At 37.5% G+C, this 22,263-nt stretch overlaps 1 pseudogene; it reads right to left on the reverse strand.

Moving 5' to 3' along the window:
* Positions 1 to 18,780: 18,780 nt before the first annotated feature.
* On the reverse strand, positions 18,781 to 19,712 carry LOC141417929 (olfactory receptor 7G2-like; annotated as a pseudogene).
* Between the last annotated feature and the right edge of the window lie 2,551 nt (positions 19,713 to 22,263).

The following is a 22,263-nucleotide window of genomic DNA, read 5'->3' on the forward strand; positions in this document are numbered from 1 at the left end:
TTAGGCTACTAGAAAGATTCATGGATAATGGCTTTGAAATACAATGCATGCAATTTATCTTTTCCTTCTTTTCTATAAGGGAAATATATTCGACTTTCTTAAGCAGTCCTCTAGCCTTGTTCTTGCACTCATTCCCTGTAAGAATACATATAGACTTGGGAAATGAGGAAACTTATATATTGTTGGTTATTTTGGTAAATCAAACACAATGTAAGACTATTTGAGTATGTCAGGGGGATTCAATGACTCTTCTGGCCATTTGGGGGGTTAACCTAAAACCATGTTGTCATTTATGTTCACATATCCTTTCATACATATTTCTGACTTTTTCTTGCCATAAGCAAAAGGTTACAGACATATTTGATAGAGAGTAGGAAATTCCTGAGATTTCAGGAATGATTATCACCAGGGTAAGAAATTTGAGAAGACCCATCTCTGTATCTGGTTTGAGGTGAAGGATTTGTGAATTTATTTTTGTCCCTCCCTCAGCTCTGCAACCAGATCTGTTGCAGCTGCCACTGAAATTGCTGAGGATTTCTCAGATGACCAATCTCAGTCTAGCTCCATTTTAGCAAATAAACACCAAGCTCTAGGCAAGATTTCTTCTCATAGCCCTAGCATATCAAATTCTTTCATATTTTGGCATGAATATATGTTTCATTCATTCATTCATTCAACAAGTATTCACCAGTGTCTACTCTATTTCAGGAATTATACTACACAATTGGCCAGCTGGGTAAATGTAAGAAACAAAAACCTATTTCTGTTCAAAATAAGGACATAGATCAAGGGACTTTTGTGAGTGAAATAAATGTTGTATATCCTTATTATGTAACACTGCTAAAGGAGCAAAAATTTTTTGATGGTGTCCTCTTATACAGATTCCATAAATGTCTGTCTAGAAAAAATTCCAAGAATTGTGTAAACTGTGTAAATGTTTACCCAGTTAATTTCCCTGTGAATTTTCTATTTTTATGCAAGTGGTCTATTAATCAGCCATAAATAAAATGATGTGTCAATTGGTAGAAAATGCACGGAACTTGTGATCATTATACTGATTGATTTAAGTGATTATCACAAAGTCACAACTCAAATGTTTTCTCTCATATTTGTAATTAATTGTCTGCTCTGTGCAGGTACTTGACAAATGCTAAGAACATGCCCAGAATGACACAGCTGACAGACAATAACTGGAGCCACTAAGTCCATTCCCAACCTCAATTACATTCAATTTCATGGAAACCACAGCTACTAAAGCCAATGTCACCATTTACCAACACAAGTATTTGGTGCCCAAGGCCCATGCTGGGACAGACCTTGCATATTTTTGACTCTTTATCTTGAGACTCTGCAATGAAATTGATTGTTGATTATCAGCCATCTCCAACACCTTGCATCTCAGTGGACAATGAAAGGAAATCCCAGTGTCACATCAGCTACTCTCCTATTTACAAAGTACAGTCCATAACTGGGAACTGGGGTTCATGCAACCTAATGACCCATTATTATGAAAAAAAAAATCCCCATCAAAGCACATATAAAACAATAAGAGAATACTCTTGGGAGATTTTTCAGGTTTTTGGGTTGGCACAGCAATGTTATCAGAAGCTAAAGAGTAGGATTTGAAATATCCTGATACTTTACCAGGGACTGAGATCTCAAGTTTGATTTTCTTAGTCCTCCTCAAGAGTCTTGGCCTGATTCTTCATACAGCCTTCTGGTTTTGAAAAGTAGCACATGCCTAAAGTTTTGAGTAAAAGTTCTGCTAGTCATTAGGTTGGCCATGCTTTCTGACTAGCCTACTCACAGGTGCATAAAATATTGTTTTTGTCATGCACATGGGATTTATTCAAGAACCACTTAAACCTAGTATAACACCTTGTGGTTCTAATCACATGGAGTTTTGACCAATGCTAATGTTATTATACAGCTGAAACATGAGTTTCTTATCTACACAAGTGATGAGTCAAAGAAAACAAATTGTATGAAACTGCTGAAGCTCCTGTGCTACTCACATCACCAGCATCTCCTTTGCTCATTCACCATGCCCAGTTCTTCAGATAAGTGTGGGTGATATTGGCTGTTTCATCTTCCCATGTGGCCTTTAGATATCTTTCATAGGTTCATGGACTGGCCCATTACCATGGTGGAAGGAAGCACCCTTTTGTCTTCTTTGCTACACTCATATTTAGGTGAGATTGGGGAATAAATAGGGGCTGTTGCGCTGCTTCTGTGTTATGGTGCTTCTCACCATTCGGAAGTTTTAAGTAGAGTCCAGCAGGGTGTTTCATGTCTGTAATACAGGCTACTCAGGTGAGAAAGCCAGGAGTATCCTGAGTTCAAGTTCATGTAGTTTTTCCCATGGTGAACTGGAATGTGAGATCCTTCTGACTTCTCTTCCTGAGTAGCTGGGATTAGATATGTTCTCCAGCAGCTCCAGCTTCTTTTTTTTAACGTTGCTGATGATTAAACCCGTGGCCATAAGATTCTAGATGTATGCTCTTCTATGGAGACCCATCCTCAGCCACTAGAAATAGTTGTGCAAAATGGCTTTGAATAACAATTCATGCAATTTGTTCTTGATGCTCTTATTTCAGTTGAAAAGAATCTGAGTTTCTCAGGTAAAGAAGTCCTCAAGACTTGGTATTACTCTCATTCTCTGTAAGAATGAACACAGGATGGGAAGATGAGGATACATAAGTGCTGGTAGATATCCTGGTGAAATACACACAGAATTATGAATATTTGAGTAACCAAAAACCATGTTGACATTGATTCAGTTCTCCCTCTGTATATGTTGCCACCATTTTTTTTGCCATATGCACACAAGCAATTATAGTTATTTTGGACTTCCTGGAAGTTATTGGAATGATTACAGCCAGGGACCGCCTAGAAATTTGAGGAAACCCATATCTATATCTAGCTTCATCTGAAGCACATATGAATCTGTTTTTCTTTCCCTCAGCTGTGCAACCAGAGACATGGCACATGCCAAGGAATTTGCTAAGGATTATGTCAGCTGAACACTGGATCTAGTTTCATTTTAATAACTAAACACCAAACTACAAGAGAGATTTGTTCTAACAGTCCTGGCAGCTCAAATTTTCTCATTTTTGGCATTGATATATGTTTCATTCACTCATTCAAAGACATCCAGCAAATGACTACTCTATGCCAAGTATTCTGCTATACATTGAGGAAGTTGGTAAACATGAGAAACAAAAAACTATTTCTGATAACTACAAGTTGGTAGATTATGGAACTTTTGGGGGTGATGTAACTGTACTATATTCTTATTATGGAGCAGTATTGAAGGAGCCAATATTCTTTCATGGTGATCCTCTTACACTGATACCATAAATGCCTATCTAGAGAAAAATTCCAATATTGTGTGAAAGTACTGTTTTCACACAATTAACTTTCCTGTGGATTTGCTATTTTTATGCACAGGACTATTAATTAACCATAAAGTAACAGTAATGTGTCAATTCCTACAAAATGTATGGATCTGGTGGTCATATTGATTGACATAAGCCATTCTCAGAAAGGCACACAATGCAGAGATCCAACTGTCACATCAGTTGCATTACTGTTCATATTTTATAGTTCATGTCTTAGATCTGGGGCCACAAGCACCCATATGATAAAATGGTTGGAATAGATAGTTTATTCCTAGCAGACCACTCATGAAGCCAAAGGAAAGAAGTTTGGGCAAAGAGGGCAGATTCTAAAGTTTTAGGGTTTCCACAGCAATACTATCAGAAGCCAAACTCTGAGAGTTGAAAGATATTTACCATGGACTTTAACATGGAGATTTGAATGTTCTTTACCATGGACTGAGATCTCAAGTTTGATTGTTTGAGGTTTCCTCCAGAGTTGTGACATGATTCTACACACAGCCCTCTGGTTATGAAATTACTACACGCCTAAAGTTTTATGAAACATGTCTGCTGTGCACGGGATTGGCCCTTGCTGCTGACCAGTCTGCTCACAATTGCTTAAGAGATGGTTCAGTCACACACAAGTTTGCCTATTGCAAGAACCTGCTAAACTTAATGTTATACCCTGTTGGTCCAATCCCAGGGAGGTGTGACCAACATCAAAGTTCACTACACAGCTGAAATATGAGAGTCTTGCCTGAACAACCAATGATTTAGAGCAGGCAAAGAGTATAAAACCTCAGGAGCCCCAGTGCTCCTCAATCACCAGCATCTTCTTATTCATTCACTCTGCTTGGTTCTTCAGGTATGTGTGGCTTCTACTTGCTGTCTCATCTTCCCAGGATATGTTGCTATGCCTTTCACTGTATCTTGGAACAGGCCGGTTAGTATTGTGAGAGCTGCCAAACCTCAGCCTTCTTTTCTCAACCATATTGAGAGGGGATTCTGGAAAGACATGGTGCGGGGGTGGGAGGGAGGGGCATTGAGCTGTTTTTGTTACAGTGCTTTTGGTCTTTTGGCCAGAACATAAACGGTACCAAAGTAAGCTCCATCTGAACTGACTACCCATATAAGCTGGACACACACATGGAAATGAATGGTGAAATGCTGGAATACAATTTGCTATTACTTATATTTCCATCTGTCAAGCTCATGTCTTAGGATATCATAAAAAAATGTCTGATATCTGCTGGTCTGAGATGTGGGTCCAAAGTTCCAAAGACTTCTTCCCTCCTTGCTCATAAAGGACTACAGCAAGATTACCATTTTGAATAATTGATCCTTTGATCTCCAACTTCCTCAGTGGCACATTCCTTGTAGAGATTTTGAGGTAAGACCTCCAAGACAGATACAATGATACACAGACATTCCAGAAAACCAGTTAGAGTTTTGTGGAAATTTTCTACTTTGACTTAAATAATCATTGTTGTGTTTGGTTTTATAGAAAGAGATGAAGTGCTCAAAGTGCCTCATTATACAGGAGATTAGAAATAAGCAGGAATATAGGTACAGATCGCACCCAAATCATACAACAGTGTCGCACAGAAAAGGGTGAAATTTGAAGACTCCTTCAAATGTGAAGACAGTCTGCAGGAGCATCCAACTCTTTTACAAAATACAAATCCCAGGAGTCTCACCTGGGACTTTGAAGAATGATAGATATGCTAATTATTATGACTGTATTTCAAAACTTATCAAAGTGTTCAGTTAAGTACATTCACCTTATTTGATATAAATCATGACTTTTTATCTATTCATTTATTTATGTTTGTTGATACTGGAGGTTGAACTTGCACTTGCTAGGCAGGCACTCCAAAAGCTCTCCAGGCACTTGAACAAAACTTGTAGTGAGGCTCAAGAAGCCTGCTAGGAGCCTGGAGGGCATTGCTATAGAATCAGCTGCCTCTTTGGCTGTATACTTGATGATGTTCTAGTGATGCTCTTTTGCTTCCCTTCTAGGGTTCCTGACCCTGACAAGTTGTCTCCCTTGAATGATTGGCCCATCCCATTTTGTTGTGGACAGGCCAGCTGTACGTCTTAGACTACAACTTTGTAAAGAGTCCAGCCACCTCATTTTCCCCAATTGCCCCAGTTCAGGCATCATTGGATGGGGAGATTATGATGCCATGTACTTCAGGGGCACAGCTGAAGCATCAGGGTGGAATGTGTTAGTACCAGTGGGAAAAGCAACTGCATCCTAAGTAACAGAGAAGGCTTCAGGAGAGAACATTTCAACAGGGTGAACTAGGCTGCAATACCCAGTTCTGAGGTTGGACAGGAGTGGGCTTCATATAGTGATACTGAGGAAAAAGTGGGGTCTGTGGGAATGGCCAGTGCCAAATGGAGGCATAAAGTTCTCTGCTATGTGAGTGTAATGAGGGGACAACTAGCATTGTTGCTAATTTTCAAAGAATAAAGTTAAAGATGGTGCTTAGTTTGGGATGGGTTTATGTCTGCTTAGCCCATCATAAATTGAAAATATTGTGAGCTGAAAACTCATTGAACATTTAATCAAGTGCAATATTGTGTAAATGTTGTTAACAGAGACCAAACAATAGATGTAAAGATTGCAAATAAATACCTGAAAAGTGCTCCAGTGTATACGATCTCAGTCCTGTGGAACCTACTCATCAACCTGGCCATCAGAAGAGACTCCCAACTTCATTACATTTTCTTCCCCAGCCACCTTTCATTGGATCTGCCTGACCATCAACTCTGTCTCCAAGATGCTGGAGAACATTCAGACCAGGAGCATCTCTTTTCCTTGCTGTCTGACTCAAATGTACTTTTTCCATTTTCATGGCCTCATGGACAATGTTTTAATAGCTATTTGGGGTCATGGCCGTTTGTCCTTCTTACACTTTGGGCCATCATGACATAAGGGTTCTGAGCCTAATGGCTTATGGGTGTTTTTCTGCCTCATCTCAGTCACTTACATCTTCTGATGACCAATTTGCTTTCCTGTATCAAAAACAGGCCAAGTTACTTGTCTGTGTTTTGTTCATGTATGTATTAGTGGAAAAGAAGTTTACACTCATTGAGATTCTGAAGGTTCCAATAAAACTGAAGATTTTTGAACCATAAAACCTCTGTCGCATTCTGTTTTAAGAAGAAGAAGTAAACAACACAATGTGGATCAACTTGCTCATTTCTGTAACTCCTATCCTCTGGAGGTTGAAGTAAGGTGGATCATGGTTGGAAGCAATGCTAGGCAAAAAACATAAGGTGGTCCCCTCTCAACCAGTGGCTGTGTGTGGTGGTATTGACCTGTCATCCCAGTTGCAGCAGGAGCCATACATATGATAGGAGGATTGAGTCCAGGTAGGACCAAGAAATATTGAAACTGGATTGCCAAAACATCCTCAGGAAACACAGCTCTTTCGTAGCTCAAGCTGTGGATTGTTTGACAAGTTCAAAGCCTGGGGTACTGCCACTGAAAAATAAGTAAATAATGAATTAACTAATTACTCAATAGCACAACTCCAATTTTTATCATTTTTGGCAGCAATTCAGCAATATCACTCCTGGGCATGTATCTCAATGGATCAATGTCAGCATACAATATAGATGTATACCAATCCATGTTCCCTGTGGCATTTCACAATATCACAATATATAATCAGCCTACTGTATTTGCCATTTTTAGAGTAGATTGTTAACATTTTCACCATTCAAAACTATGAAGTAGATCCATGCATGGTGTTCCATGTCTGTAATACAGGCTACTCAGTTGACAAATATAGGAGTATCTTGAGTTCAAGATCTTGTACCTTTTCCCAGGATGGCCTGGAACATGAGATCTCCTGAATCCTCCTCGTGAGTACCTTGGATTAGAAGCATTCTTCAGCAGTTCCAGCTTCATGTTTTCTTTTAAGAGGGCTGGCAATTAAACCCAGGGACAAGAGCTTGTTAAGAAAATACTCTTTTATGGAGACACAGCTTTAACCCCTAGAAATTTTCACTCAGAATGTCTTTGAGTAAATCATGCATGTAGTTTGCTTTTATTACTTTTATTCCCAGGGAGACAAATTCTAGACGGGTGAACAAACACAGTTCGAGACTTGGTCTTGCTGTTGTTCTCCATAAGAAAGGCTGGGATGGTGAAGAATCATGTGTTCTGGTGGATAATCTGGTGTGTCAAAACCAGAATTTAAGAATATTTGAGTTTTCCATGGGGGATTCAGTATGCAGGTAACCTGAAACCATGTGGATGTTGATGTACAGTTCTCCCTCCCTATGTGTTCCACGTATTTTCCTATTATATGCACACAAGAGATTATAGAGGTAGATGGGAAGAAGAAGCTTCCAGAGATTTCAGGAATGATTATCATAAGGGACATCAAAGAAACATGAGTAATCAGATCTGTACATCTGGCTTCATTTGAAGTACTTATATATCTATTTTTGTGCATCCTTCAGCTATGTAACCAGAGTTGTGACAGCTGCCAAGGTGATTGCTAAAGGTTTTGTCAGCTAAACATTATCTATCTCATTTTGTTTTAAGAAATAAACACTGAGTTCCAGATGAGATTTGTTTGGGTGGCCCTGAAATACTAAACTCTCTCATTTGTTGCCATTGATATGTGATTGAATCATTCAACAAATATTCACAAAGTCCTTACTCTATGCCATGTATTATTCTACCCATCTGGGAAGATTGGTAAATGGGAGAGATAAAACCTTCTTTCTGTTGATTACAGAGGTGTAGCTCAAGGGACTTTTGGCTATGATGTAACTGTTGTATATCTTTATTATGGAACAGTACTGAAGGAGCCAAAATTGATTGCTGGTGTTCCTCTTGCACAGATTCCACATATATCTATATAGGATAAAATTCAAACAATTGTGTGCTCATACTGTTTGTTCATACAATAGATTGTCCTAATACTTTGCTATTTTGCATAGAGGAGTATTATTTACACATAAAGATGATTTGTCAATTGCTAGAAAGGCTTGGAAGTGTTGATCATCATGTTGATTGATGTCATTCTCACTGTCACATCTCCCTTTTTTTTTCCTCTCATAAATGGAATCAATGTCCTGCTCTGTTTTGTTACTTGATAGAATGCTATGGCTTGCCTCAGATGAAATATTGAAAGTAAATAAATGTATCCTCTAAGTCCAGTGTCAACCTCATGTACATTCCATTCCTTTGAGGCCACTCTGGCTTAAGTCACTGTCACCAAATACCACCACAAGTATTCATTGCACAAGGCCCATGTTGCTGTAGACATTTTGTATGTTTGGCTCTTTATTTACTTAGAACTCTCCAATGAAATTGATTCATGATATCAGCCTTTTATGGAACCTTGTTTCTCAATGGACAATTTAATTGAGTCCCAATGTCACAATAGCAGCAACACTGTTCATATTGTGCAGTCCATAACTGGGAGATGAGTGCTCATGTATACTCAAGACTCAATTCGTGGAACAGATACTCCCTAGGGAAGCACTCATGAAAGCAGAGGAGAAAAATTTGGGCAAAAGAAGGGTTTCCCCAGCAATGGTATTAGAAAACAAACAATTGGATTTGAAATGTCTCCTCCTTTTCCAAGGACCAAGATCTCAAGTTTGTTACTATTAGGCCTCCTCAAGAGTCTTGACCAGGTTCTGCACAGCGTCCTCTGGTTATGATATGTGGTCATGATAAAGGACTTGAAAAAAATATCTGCTGTGCATTAGACTGGCTATCTCTGTTGTCCAGCCTGCTCACAGGAACATAAGGAAATGGTCCAATCAAATACAACGTAACCTATGGCAAGAACAACTTTATCTTCATGTAACACCCTGTGATTCCAATCTCAGGGGGCTTTAACCAACAGCTACAAGTCACATGAGAGTATGGCCTGAACATCCAATGAGTCAGAAAGGCAAAGTATATAAATCCTCAGGAGCAGCAGTACTTCTCACATCATGAACATCTCTTCTACTCACTCACCATGCTTGGGGTTCACATACATCGGGATGATACTAGTTGTCTCATTTTCCCAGGTATTCTTGCCAAGTCTTTCAGAGATTCATGGACCAGGCCCAGTAGTGCTTTGAGAGCTACCACCCTATGTCTTCTTTCCTACACCCATTATGAAAGGGGATTCAGGGAAGAGATATAGGTTGTTGAGTTTCTCTGTGCTATGCTTTTGGTCTTTTGTCCAGAACATAAAGTCCACCAAGGTAAAAGAATATCCTTCATTATTGGCTCCCACAGGGGCTGGACACACAGGTAGACTCCTATGGCAGTCCAAGGCAGCCTGTGCATTGGCTCCATGAACCTTATTAACCTGTCACAAAGACAGAGTGAGCATAATCTCAGAGAATAGGGAACATGACTCAAGAACAGTCACATGGGAAGGAGTTCATGTTCCAAAGGATCCCATGTGCTCATTTACAGAGGCTGATACTCTCACAGTATCTGGTGATACACCTCCTTATAATAAGAGTTCTGCCTGTCAAGCCTGCCTCTTAAGGTACCATAAAAAAGTTGTTTGATATCTGCTAGTCTGAGATGTGGGTCCAAAAATCCACAGGATCCTTTCTCCTGTTTATAGAGGGGACCACAGCAGAGCCTGCCATATTGAATAATTAATCCTTTGATCACTAACTTCCTCAATGACTATCAGTCCAGAAAATTTTGAGGTAAGAACTTTTCCAAATGAATGAAATTAATCTCAGACAACCCAGCAACCCTTCCTCTCTTGAACATGCAATAGTTAAAATCTTCCACTCTAGTTAGAGCTTTGTGGCAATTTTCTACTTCCAGTTGAATAGTCACTCTTGGAAGTGGTTGCCTTCAAAGAGATAAAGTGTTCCAAGTAACTCATTATACAGGAGATTAAAAGCAGGTAGGAATGTGGGTTATTTGCCCCCAAATCACACAGGAGTGTCACATAGGAAAGGGTGATGATACAAATCCTTCAAATGTTGAGAAGATAATCTCCAGGGGAATTCAACTCTTCTCCAAAATAACAGTCCTGGGAATGTCAGATGAGAGCTCTCTTAGCATTAGAATGGTGCTTGTGGCTAGGCTCAAGCAGGCTGCTAGGATCTTGGAGGGAATTGTCATGGATGCAGCTGTTTCCTTGCCTGCATCTTCTTGACAAAAGTTCTGCTCCCCTTCCTGAGTCCCCGTGTTCCCTAGACTGGATGTCTTTCCTGAAAAAGCAGGCACCCCACTGAGTTGTCAGACCAAGTCATGCCTCTTTGGCTGCAAGTTTGTAAAGAGAATAGCCCGGTCATATGTCTCAATTATTGCAGTTCACAACTAATTGGATGTGTGGGATTGGGTTGGCTTAGGAAACATGGCATGGCCTTTGGGCAGCACAGCTCAAGCATCAGAGTTGATGGTTTTGGCAACCAGGAGGACAGCATCTGCATCCTGTGGAGAGTGAAGTGGTCAGGAATGAAGATTTCAATGGAGGGGAACTTAGTAGCAAGGCAACAACCCCAGCTCTGAAGATGGATCCAGAAGGTGTCATATGGTGATCCTCAAGCCAACATGGTGTCTGCAGGAATGACTAGTGTCAAGAGCAGGCATCAAGTACTCCTCTGGTTAGGTGTGGTGGTGGGGGAGCAGCACTGTTGTTTATTTTCAAAGAATAAAACTAAAGATGGTGCTTAATGTGGGAATATTTTATATCTTGCTTATTCCACCATAAATTGAAAATATAGTAAACTGAAAATTCATTAAACACTTAATCCAGACCAGAATTATTAAAATGCTCTGAACAGAAAGCACACAAAAGATATAAAAAAGTCACCTGAAAAGTACTCCATTAGATTAGTAGATGTTCACAGTATTGTGAAAATTACTAATCAACCTGGCCATCAGAAGTAACTCCCAACTCTACAGTCCTACACAGGTTTTCTTGCCCACCACTTTTTGTTGGGTATGTGCCTAGGAACCAACACAGTCTCCAAGACACTGGTGAACATTCCAACCAGGAATAAGTCCATTTCTTTTCCTTGCTGTCTAACTTATGTGTACTTTTTCTATTTCAAGGGCATCACAGTGTACTGATAGTTATAATGGGTCATGACTATTTGTCCATCTTACACTATATGGCCATCATGATATAAGGGGTCTGTGCCTAATATCCCACAGATATTTTAGTGCCTTGTATCAGTCAGTCACATCTTCTAATGACACATTTGCTTTTCTTTAGCAAAAATGGATTGACTTACTATTTCTGTGATCTCAATGTTCTTGTCTGGTTTTGGGCATGGACATATTAGTGGAAAAGAAGTTTATATGCACTGACTTCTGAAAGTTCTAATAAAACTAATGAAGATTTTGTCAGCCATAAAATCTCTGTCTCATTCTGTTTTAAGAAGGAAAGATCCCCACTTGGATGCATGTTGCTCATTCCTGTAAGTCATATCTTGGGAGGCTGAAATAAATTGGATCAAGGTTGGAAGCCATACTAGGCAAAAACATAAGGAGGTCCACTCTCTACCAATCACTCTGTATGATGGTGTTGACTTGTCAAAAAGCTTGTATAATACTTTCTATGGGAGCCTTCAACCCTTTTCCCAATGTAGCAATCCTGAGTCTCAGCTGAGTGCTCTCCCAGAACTTGAATAACACATGCAATCAAGCTCATGCAAACGGCTAGGAACATAGAGGGCACTTCCTTGGATGCAGATGCTTCCTTTTCTGAATCATTTGGCTTCTTGCCATTGATGCTTTTCTCTTCTTTCCAGGGTCCCTTTATTCTTTAAAAAACATGCCTGATGGAGAAAAGCATCCTAATTCAGTGTATAGAAAAAAAGGCCTGCTCCTGCTGGTAGGAATAGTTCTTTTCCACCCCTAGATTTGCTCACCCTGGACCTGCTACTTCAGTCCCCTGCCCTCTAGAACTTTTCTTCCCCAAAGACTTTCTCCTGCAGAACTTCTTCCCCCATTTCAGGTAGAAGTAGGGGTCGAGAAGACAGAGAAGAAAGAAGAGGAGGAAGAGGAGGAGGAGGAGGATTAGGAACTATAGTAGGAGGAAACAGTGGGGAAAGCAGAGGAGGAGGACATAGTGGTGAAATCAGAGAAGGAGGCAACTGCCATGATGGTCATTTTTGTCACTAAGAAGGAAGGTTTCAGCTGTGGAGATGGATTCTAGAGCAGGGTCCAGATGCTCAGTAGTCAGCCATTGTGGCAGCTTATAGGTTATTCAAGGATTCAGAAGAGGCATCAGATATTTAGACTGAGACTGACATGGGGAGTAAAGGGTGTACTGTGATGTCAATTTTCAGAAATGCATTTAAATATGGCTCTGGACTTGTGATTGTCTAAATCCTGGTAAGCCCATTTTAAGTGAAAAATATTATGAGTTGGAAATTCACTGAATAGGAATTCAACTCATGAAAGGACAAATAATCTGAACAGACAATTGTCAAAACAAGTACAAATGGCTTATAAATTCATGAAGACTTTTCAACATCTTTAGGCATCAGGGAAATGTAAATCAAAAGTACACTGGCAGATAAAAAGCATAATTTAGATTAGGCTCACTCCAGTCAGAATGGTTACCATCAAGCAAAATAGTAGCAAACACTGGTGAGGATATAAGGGGAAAGGAACACTTACACACTGTTTTTGGGAATGTAAATTAGTACCAGCACTATGACATTACTCAAAAATACTAAAAATATAACTACCATATCATCCTGCTCTTCACCTCCTTGGCATATAACCAAAGGTACAAAAGGAAGCTTACAACAGAGATAACTGTACATCCTTATTTATTGAAGCATTGAATAAAATAATTATGTATGGAATCAACCAAAGTGACCATAATCATGAATGGATAAAGAAAATGTGGAATATAAGTACAAAGGACTATTTCTTAGCTAAAAGAAGAATGAAAGTGTTGTCATTTGCTGGAAAACTGATGCAAGCAAAACCTGTGCTACAGTCTGCTGTACTACAGTAATGAAAACATAAGAAATTAGTGCATGGAGAGATGTAACATCCCTATTGCTCATAAAAGGGGGATGAAACAAATCTGTACATAATTAGATAGCATATTTATTGCTGAACTGGGGATTGAAAGCAATGCCTGAAAGGCAAAAAACCAATGAACAAAACAAAAAACCCAGTGTTACATGACCTGAAACTCAAAGGCAAAACTCTAAATCCTTTACAATTCTGTAAGATCATTTACATTACAATCATTATGGAAAATATTAACATTAATCCATACTAAAGCCAACACTTGTGTGGATCCATTAAACACGAGGACAAATGAGCCCAACACATGAGTCATGAATTGACACCTCAATTTAAATATCTTAAACACATAGTTTCAAAGTGGAAAATAAGAGAAAAATAATGAAAAATACTTCATACCTGAGAGACTATCATAGAAAGTGAAAAAGTTTAATGATATGAACACTTGGATCACCTAGTGGGCAGGTGAATAATTTTAGCCAGTTTTTTAAAAAATCACTGAAACTAAACAAAAGAGGAAATTCACACATGATTTTCCCAAAGAGTCAAACAATTTTATATTTTCTGAAAGATAAGAAAGAGAATGTTCAGTCAGCTTTATGCACAATAACAGAAAAATAACTATGAATTTTTTCATTATCAGAAAGACTATTTTTTTCAGTATGCATCAGGCAAAAATAGTATTGGAAATAAAAGAATACCTGATAAACCCAAAAAACATGGTGGAGTCTCAGAAGTGCAATGATGAAAATAGCAACTAAGACACAGAAAGTGTTTATTACATTGAAATTTTATCAATGCCAAAAATAAATATATTCATATAATTTGTTGTGAAAACATATGAAAAGTGGTGATAAAAATGCATTAGTGTCCTTAACTTCATTTGGAGGCTAAGTTATACAAAAAATCCATCAAAAACTGGCTGTATTAATCCAACATCTCTATTTATCTCGTGTGAATAAGTGAGGTCCACTTATATTATGGGATAAGATCATTCTCTGTAAAAGTCATTTACTAGCATGAATATTCTTTGCTCTATTATCATTTAGACTCATATTCACAAGTGGAGGGATTAGTGGGTGGAAGAATCATTTAGAGGAACACAATTCAACCTGACACAAATATGTCTCATACATGACAACATGGAGATCTCTATTCTCAATGGACCAAGGGAAAGGCAAGCAGGTTACTGTCTAGCATCAGGTCCACGAACAACACCTGTATCAGTTACAATGACCTGGTAACTCTGAGCATAATGAGTTTTAGGAAGAGGCCCCCTCTTTTAATACTAAATGAATCCTTAATCCATGAAACTACATTCCTTCTTTTGAAGTCTTTGCAGTGAATAATAATTCTCTTTATTATATCAGTATTGTAGGGTCAAGGTTCTTTTTTCTCAAGAGAACTGTAGACATCTTCACACATGAAGTCCCAATAATATCACAAAAAACATCTCAAGAGACTGAAATAACCTAATTATGCAAATTTTGTGAATAATTAAATTCACTAGAGTGCATGCTAATATGGCATGATATGGATATAATTTTCATGGGAATGCCTCAGTAATTCTTTACTTTGAGTATGAAAGGTCAGTCCACATGACATGACCTTTGAAATCAGGCTGTAGGATATCTGAGAAAAGGAGGACATCAAGTGGCATGGCACTTTGTGTTCCCAATGCTACAAACAAGCCAAGGGAGCAATAGAATTGAGTCAGGGGAGCCAAAAGTGAACTGTTGATATAGCACTGACACCCAAAAGCACACTAGGGACTGAGCAAGCTGCAGCTATTTACAGAAGGAATCCATCTTCTTCGTGGTACTAACTCAGATACTCCTTGGAATGCTGCTCGGAAAAGGACAAAGAAAGTTCATGCAGTCTAACATAGTCTAACTCAACTCTCTGCAGTGAACAGTGCAATGCAAATAAAACCCAGTAGAGAAAACAAATGTGCTTTGTCTGGCCCACTGACATGAGACCCTCTGGGGAGATTCCTATCCATCCAGTTGGCATTGGATACTCAACTGGGATTGTTATCAGCACTTTCCATGGGACACCAGTAGTTTCCTATCCCATCTGTTGCCGCTGGACTCTCTAGCAATGCTGCTTGCTCTACTAGTAGCAAATAACATTCAATAAATCTTATATCTGTGACATTGTCTCCAAATATATTCTTAGTTTCTCTGCAAACTACCACATTGATTTCTCACAGCTAGGCTGTTGACACTTTAGCAAGAAGCTAGTTTCAAGATATACAATAGACTTGTTTAATCCAATACCAATAGAACAAATGTCATTCTTTAGAGACTGATCACTAACATCAGTAAATACAAACTCCAAGTCAGATTTTGCTCTGCTTCATAGAGTCAGGGTCATGGTATACATACCACTTAGAGACAGAAATGATTTGTTGAATATCACAAAACTGAACAAAAACAATAGGCAGGTTTGATGTCTAACATGAAATGCATGTAGCTATAAGACTCCCAAAATATATGAGATCAGACAGAAGATTAAATGTGAGTTAAACCTTACTAAGTAGTTCCTCAGACCACTTTTTGTTCAACTTGACATTTACAAAATACAGCAGAATAAAATTTGCTAAAATAAGAATGCTTGCTTCAGGATTTCTTTCTTTAAAACCTGAGTGAAGAAATTGTATAGGATTAAAGGGTCAAACTTAACAGAAAAAGACATAAAAAGTTGGGAGAAAATCTTTGCCAACTATTCGTCTTAAAAGGGATTATTATCCACAATCTATGGAGAACTCCAAAAATTCAACCGCCAAAGAATCAACATTCTGATAAAGAAATGAGCAAATGGATTAAAACAGGAAATTCTCAAATGAAGAAGTACAAATGGCCAGTAAAGATAAGAATTATTCAAATTTCCTGGGTACAAAAGAGATGCAATTCAAAACTGCACTAAAATTAGTACAGTTTAATTAGTATGTCCATATTCAAGAGCAAGAACAACAAGTGCTGGCAAGGATGCAGTGAAATAGGAACTCTTATGTACTTTTAGTGAAAATGAAAATTAGTACAATCATTATGGAAAGCAATGTGGAGATCCCTCAAAAAGCTAAAGATAGAACTGCCATATGATCCAGTGATACTGCTCCTTGGCATATACCAAAAAGAACATAAGTCAGGAGGCAATAGAGACACCTGTACACCAGTGTTCATTGCAACACTATTTACAATAACCAAGCTATGGATATAAGCCAGGTGATCTACAACTAATGAATGGATCAACAAAATGTTGTATTACTCAGCCATAAGGAACAATGACGTGTGGTTTGAAAGTAAGTGGATGCCATTGAAGTAAGTCAGGCTCAGAAATACAAAGACCACATGTTTTTTCTCATACATGGAAAACAGAGCCAAAAGATAAACATTTACACAAAAGCAAGCAAGATCATATACAAATTCACATGAAGAATATGTTTGTAATAGTGGAAGTACTTTGTGGAACTTGGGGAAAGAGGGACAGGGAAAGAGAATGCTGGCACACCAACAATATTGTAGAACATAACATCTGTGAAGGTAGATGATACAAAGATATGTATTGAAAACTGTTGAAAATGGGCGATGGTTGGGAAAGGGGTAAGGGAGAGTAAGGGAAAAAGTTGAATGGAATAAAGTAATGTATACTCACAGCAGGGATACTTGAGAAACCCCTTTGAACATAGACTTAAATAACAATGAAAGACAATACTGTAAAATAGGTACTTTGTGCTGGGACTTGTGGGAAGGGAGAAGGTGAATGAAGATTAAAGTGAAGGTATATGTTTGGTGGACTTCATATACTTATATAAAATAGAACAAATACACCTCTTGGAATTGCTCAAAGTGGGGAGTAAAGAAGGTTGACAGAAAGACAGTGGGAGTGATGTAACCAATATACAATATAAGCTTATTTGGAATTGTCACTACGAATCTCCTCCTGAAAAAGGATGAGCACATGATAAAAGTGAGAGCACACAAGGGAGGAGTGAGGATAGGTAAGACACCTAAAAAATTAGCTAACATTTGTTGCCCTAATGCAGAGAAACTAAAGCAGATACCTTAAAAGCAACTGAGGCCAATAGGAAAAGGGGACCAGGAACTAGAGAAAAGATTAGATAAAAAAAAAAAGAATTAACCTAGAAGGTACACACATGCACAGGAAATTAATGTGAGTCAACTCCCTGTATAGCTATCCTTATCTCAACCAGCAAAAACCCTTGTTCCTTCCTATTATTGCTTATACTCTCTCTACAACAAAATTAGAAATAAGGGCAAAATAGTTTCTGCTGGGTATTGAGGGGGTGGGGGGGGAGAGGGAGGGGGTGGGATGGGTGGTAAGGGAGGGAATGGGGGCAGGGGGAGAAATGACCCAAGCCTTGTATGCACATATGAATAATAAAACCATAAAAAAATAAAGATATAGTTAGCATGCAAGTATTTCCTTGAAATGTAAAAAAAAAAATGGAGAAGAAAAATGGATGGAGACCAAATCAGAGTAATGAAAAAATACTTAATAAGATTATAAAACAAAATATAGAAGGCATTGCATATAATTCCATGAGGCAATTATAATCAAAGATCTTCAAACTGGTCAAAAAAAAAACCTTGTATGATGTTTATGAGAATCTATCTATGAATACAGAAATATTGCAATAAAAATAAGAGTTAAGACTTTACAAATGCCAAAGAAAAGAAAATGGATGTTATTTTATTAATATGGAACTAATTGCTAAAGAAGTATGGTTCATGAATAAAATACAATACCAGATTCACAACTACCTAAGACATTGTCTAACTGACATGAAGCAAAACTGGACAGAAGTAAATGGAGAAAGATACAAAAATATTATTTCAGTCGTGGTTGCTTTATCATAATGTGTCATTGTTAATAAGCAGACAATAATAGTAAGAACACAGAAGACATTAGCAATAGTATTAACAAGTAACTTGTAGGCAAGACGGAGTGTTTAGCAACTGCAATAATATCTATGCTTTAAATATCTATGAAAAAATGATTGTATGCTGTGTTATAAAGAAAATTTCACCAAGTTTCAAGGAATTAAGTCATTGAATGTATGCTCTCTGACCACACTGAAGATAAAAATATGTCAATTACAAAAAGATACTAGAAAAACTCCATATATGTGGAAATTAATAAGTATGGTTCTAAATAATCCCTGGATCAAAAATAAAATTATAATGAAAGTCAAAAAAAAGAAGAAAAGTCATTCTTCAAGTGACGTTAAAACATGCTCCAAGTGAAGTTAAAATACTTGGTCACTATGCTTCCTCATTATCTTAGGAAAATATATCTGACAGAAGAGGGAGGTATTTTAGCTTACTAGAAATATACTTTCAATTACTCTAAGGGATCAGCAAGTCCAAAACAAGTAATACCTCATAGAGGATAAGAAATCCTATTGATGAGATTTCTCAAGGCAATTTTCATGTCTTTGTCCTTGAAACAGTAGATAAAGGTGTTTAACCTTTGAGGGATCACAGAATACACTACAGAAGCCACTACCATCTTCCTGGGTGTGTAACTAACTGCAGAACTAATATACACCACAAAATTGTTCCATAGAGCAGGGAAATTACTGGTAAGTGAGAGCCACAAGTAGAAAAGGTTTTACTATCCTTGTGATGATGTCATCCTTCAGACAGAAGATACAGTGTGAACATAAGAGAAAATAACTCCAGAGACTAGAACACCACCAAATACACATAACGCAACATATATCAGTATGTTATCAATGAGGGTATCAGAATAGGAGAGCTTAATAACCTCAGCTATTCCACAGAAGAAATGGTGGATTTCCAGCTTTGTGCAGAAGGACAACTGCAATAGCAACAGACTGTGGAACAGTGCACCACAATGCTAGTAAACAGAGAGAACAAAACCAGTATAAAACAGAGGCATGTGCTCATGATGACTGTGTACCTTAGAGGTTGACAAATGGCCACATAATTGTCATAGGCTATCACTTCAGGGAGAAAGTTTTCTAAGTATGAAAAAACTATAGCAAAGTAGAGCTGAGTGAGGCAACTTGTGTAAGAGATTCTTTCATCTTGTGTTTAAATATTTGTGAGCATCTTTGTGACCATGGGGGTGCTCAAACAGATGTCATCAAAAGACTGATTAGAGAAGAAGTACATGAGTGTGTGGAGATGGGAGTCAGAGCTGATGACCAGCGTGATCAGTAGGTTTCCCAGGATGGTGACCTGGTATATGGACAGGAAGAGGCTGAAGATGAGGGGCCACAGTTCTGAATCATGTGTTAGTCCCAGGAGGAGGATTTCTGATATAGTTGTTTGGTTTCTGGGTTGCATGTTGTTGGTGAAATTTATGGAAATGATTGGATCAAAATAAAATAAAATGAATTGTTTCTGGATGAGAAGCAATGGATTACATTAGAATTGGGTAGAAATGAAACTTCTGCTATCTGCTATAGTCTTACTGATGATCACTACTGGGGATAAGGCCCAGAAGAGTAAATATTAACAAATACTCTAGAAGAAATTGATATTTCTAAGACTGAGTATGATTGCTTAAAAAAAAACCCTCTGTTTGTACATAAGGTGAATCAAAGAGAATTTTTAAAAGGTTTCCCTCCTTATTATCTCCATACATTCCTCTCTCTCATTCTTCCTCTATTTTCTACACTCTTTATTCAATGTCAGTGCTTTGCCACACATTACCAGGTGATGAAACTGAAAGAAAAATAAGATACAGCTTTTCCTTCAGAATTATTCTGTGCCTTGAAAAGGAATTACAACATGTTGAATGTATATATGAAGTCTCTCTTCTAGAGTAGTTGCCTCCAAGTTTGGCAGGCTTCAGAATCATTTAGAGAGCTCCTCAGATTTCAGATGACGTACTTCATACCATCAGTCCCAAAGACCTATAAGGACATGCCATGGAGACTATGTGTGTAGTTAATGTTTTTTAAATACTGACTAAGGGCGTAGATTGTGTTAGTGTGAATTTGACACTAGACCAATCTCTGCTAATGCCTCTAAATCCTACAGAATTTCATTCCTAAAAAAATCTATCAGGTTTCATAATTTCCCTTTATAAGTTGAAGTGTTTCTTTCTGAAAAGAACACCAGTTTTATTTTGCTTTAAAGGTACATCTTCTTCTACATCTATATGTGAAGTTATTTGTGATAGGTAGAGAGCTATGATCCATGGGTTCCTGAGCAAAAAATTAGAAAATCTTGATTTTAAATTTGAAGTTCAGTAGACTTTCCCTGGAAATGCAAATAATATGACTTATCAATTATTTATAGATAGGATAACAATGTTAAAGAGATTCTCTGTCTCATCCAAGGGAACTTCTTCCCTTAGTGAGATAGGTGCATGTCATTAAATTACAAAGTAAACAAAATTAAATTACACAAAAACAAAATTACATTGGAAACAAAAATAGCTAATTGAGTGAAGTAGTGAAAATACATATAATATGAAAGAAATTATTAAGTAAGTAAGCATGAACAGGATCAAATAAAGCCATTATTTTTTATCTTCCAATATCAGATACTTAGAAGTCTGATTTAGACAATCTGCATCCTAACAGGAGTGTCTGTAGAGGACATTGTTTTTTCTCTGTTTGGGAAGAGAATAGTACATATGCCAGTGATCATTCTGTTGTATAATATTAGCCTTTAAAACTTACAATTTAGTTGAGGCTCTTGCATTAATTTTACAAACAAACTTGGATATAAAACATGGGGGTTTCCTCATTTGCCTAAACATAATGCCATGATAGATTCACTTATTAGCTGCAGTGTGATGATCATTTCACAATTGACAATTGTCTGACCTACCTACTCCATAACTTAAATATATAAATCATTGAATGAATACATCTCAATACATTTTGAGTAAAAAACCTCATAGGTTCAATCAAGAGAAACAAATAGAGCAAAAACAACCAGTCTCATACTGATATTTCCTATCCAGTGTGTGTGTGTGTGTGTGTGTGTGTGTGTGTTTGGGTGTGTGTGTCTTCCAAGAATAATAGCTCACAAAACTTTTGGCCCCTTAGATGCAGTTGAGTCAAGGGTAAAGGAGGGAGAAAAACTCTACATTAAATGATGAAAACTCTATGGATGCTATGGAAAAATTGTGTGGGCATCCTGGTTTATCAGAAAAGCATAATGCAACACACTGAAAGCTTTTGAGTAATAAAGGCATAAAGACATAAAGAGAGATAATAATAAAGGGGGTTAATTTGATTAAAGTATAATTTATGGATGAGTGAAATACCATGGTGAAAACCCTCTGAATAATTAATAACACACTTAAAGAATTAAGGACAGGAAGTGAAAATAAGTCCTGTCTGAGGGTAGGTATGCGTGAGAGGGAAGAGAGTGAATGGAGAGTGAATAATGTGGATGTACTTTATATACTTTATGAAAAAGAACAATAAAACCTGTTTTAAGAAATTGTGAGTAGTATGAAAGAAGGATGAAGGTAGCAAATCTAATTAAGGTACATTTTAAACATATATGTAAATGTCACAATGAAACCACAATGTACAACTAATATATGCCAATAAAATATTTTTTAAAAGAATAGTTTTTGTCATTATGGGTTGATATTTCAGTCATATTTATAGGTAATTTCAATTTATCTTCTACTTAAGAAATATTTTCAAATTATATTTTGTCTTCAAGGGCTTCTATATATACAATAGAGATTATAAAAAGTGTTGTGCTATGGAAACTTAGAAATATGATAAAAACTTTTATCAAAATATAGTATTTACACATGTACAAAACAGAATGTATACAACTTCAAAGGAAACAAATTATGTTGGCATATAGGCATAACAATAATTTATGATTAAATTATGATTAAAGGAAGGAAAGAATTACC

This window comes from Castor canadensis, chromosome 16 (genome assembly GCF_047511655.1).
Source record: "Castor canadensis chromosome 16, mCasCan1.hap1v2, whole genome shotgun sequence".
Classification (NCBI taxonomy): Eukaryota; Metazoa; Chordata; class Mammalia; order Rodentia; family Castoridae; genus Castor; species Castor canadensis.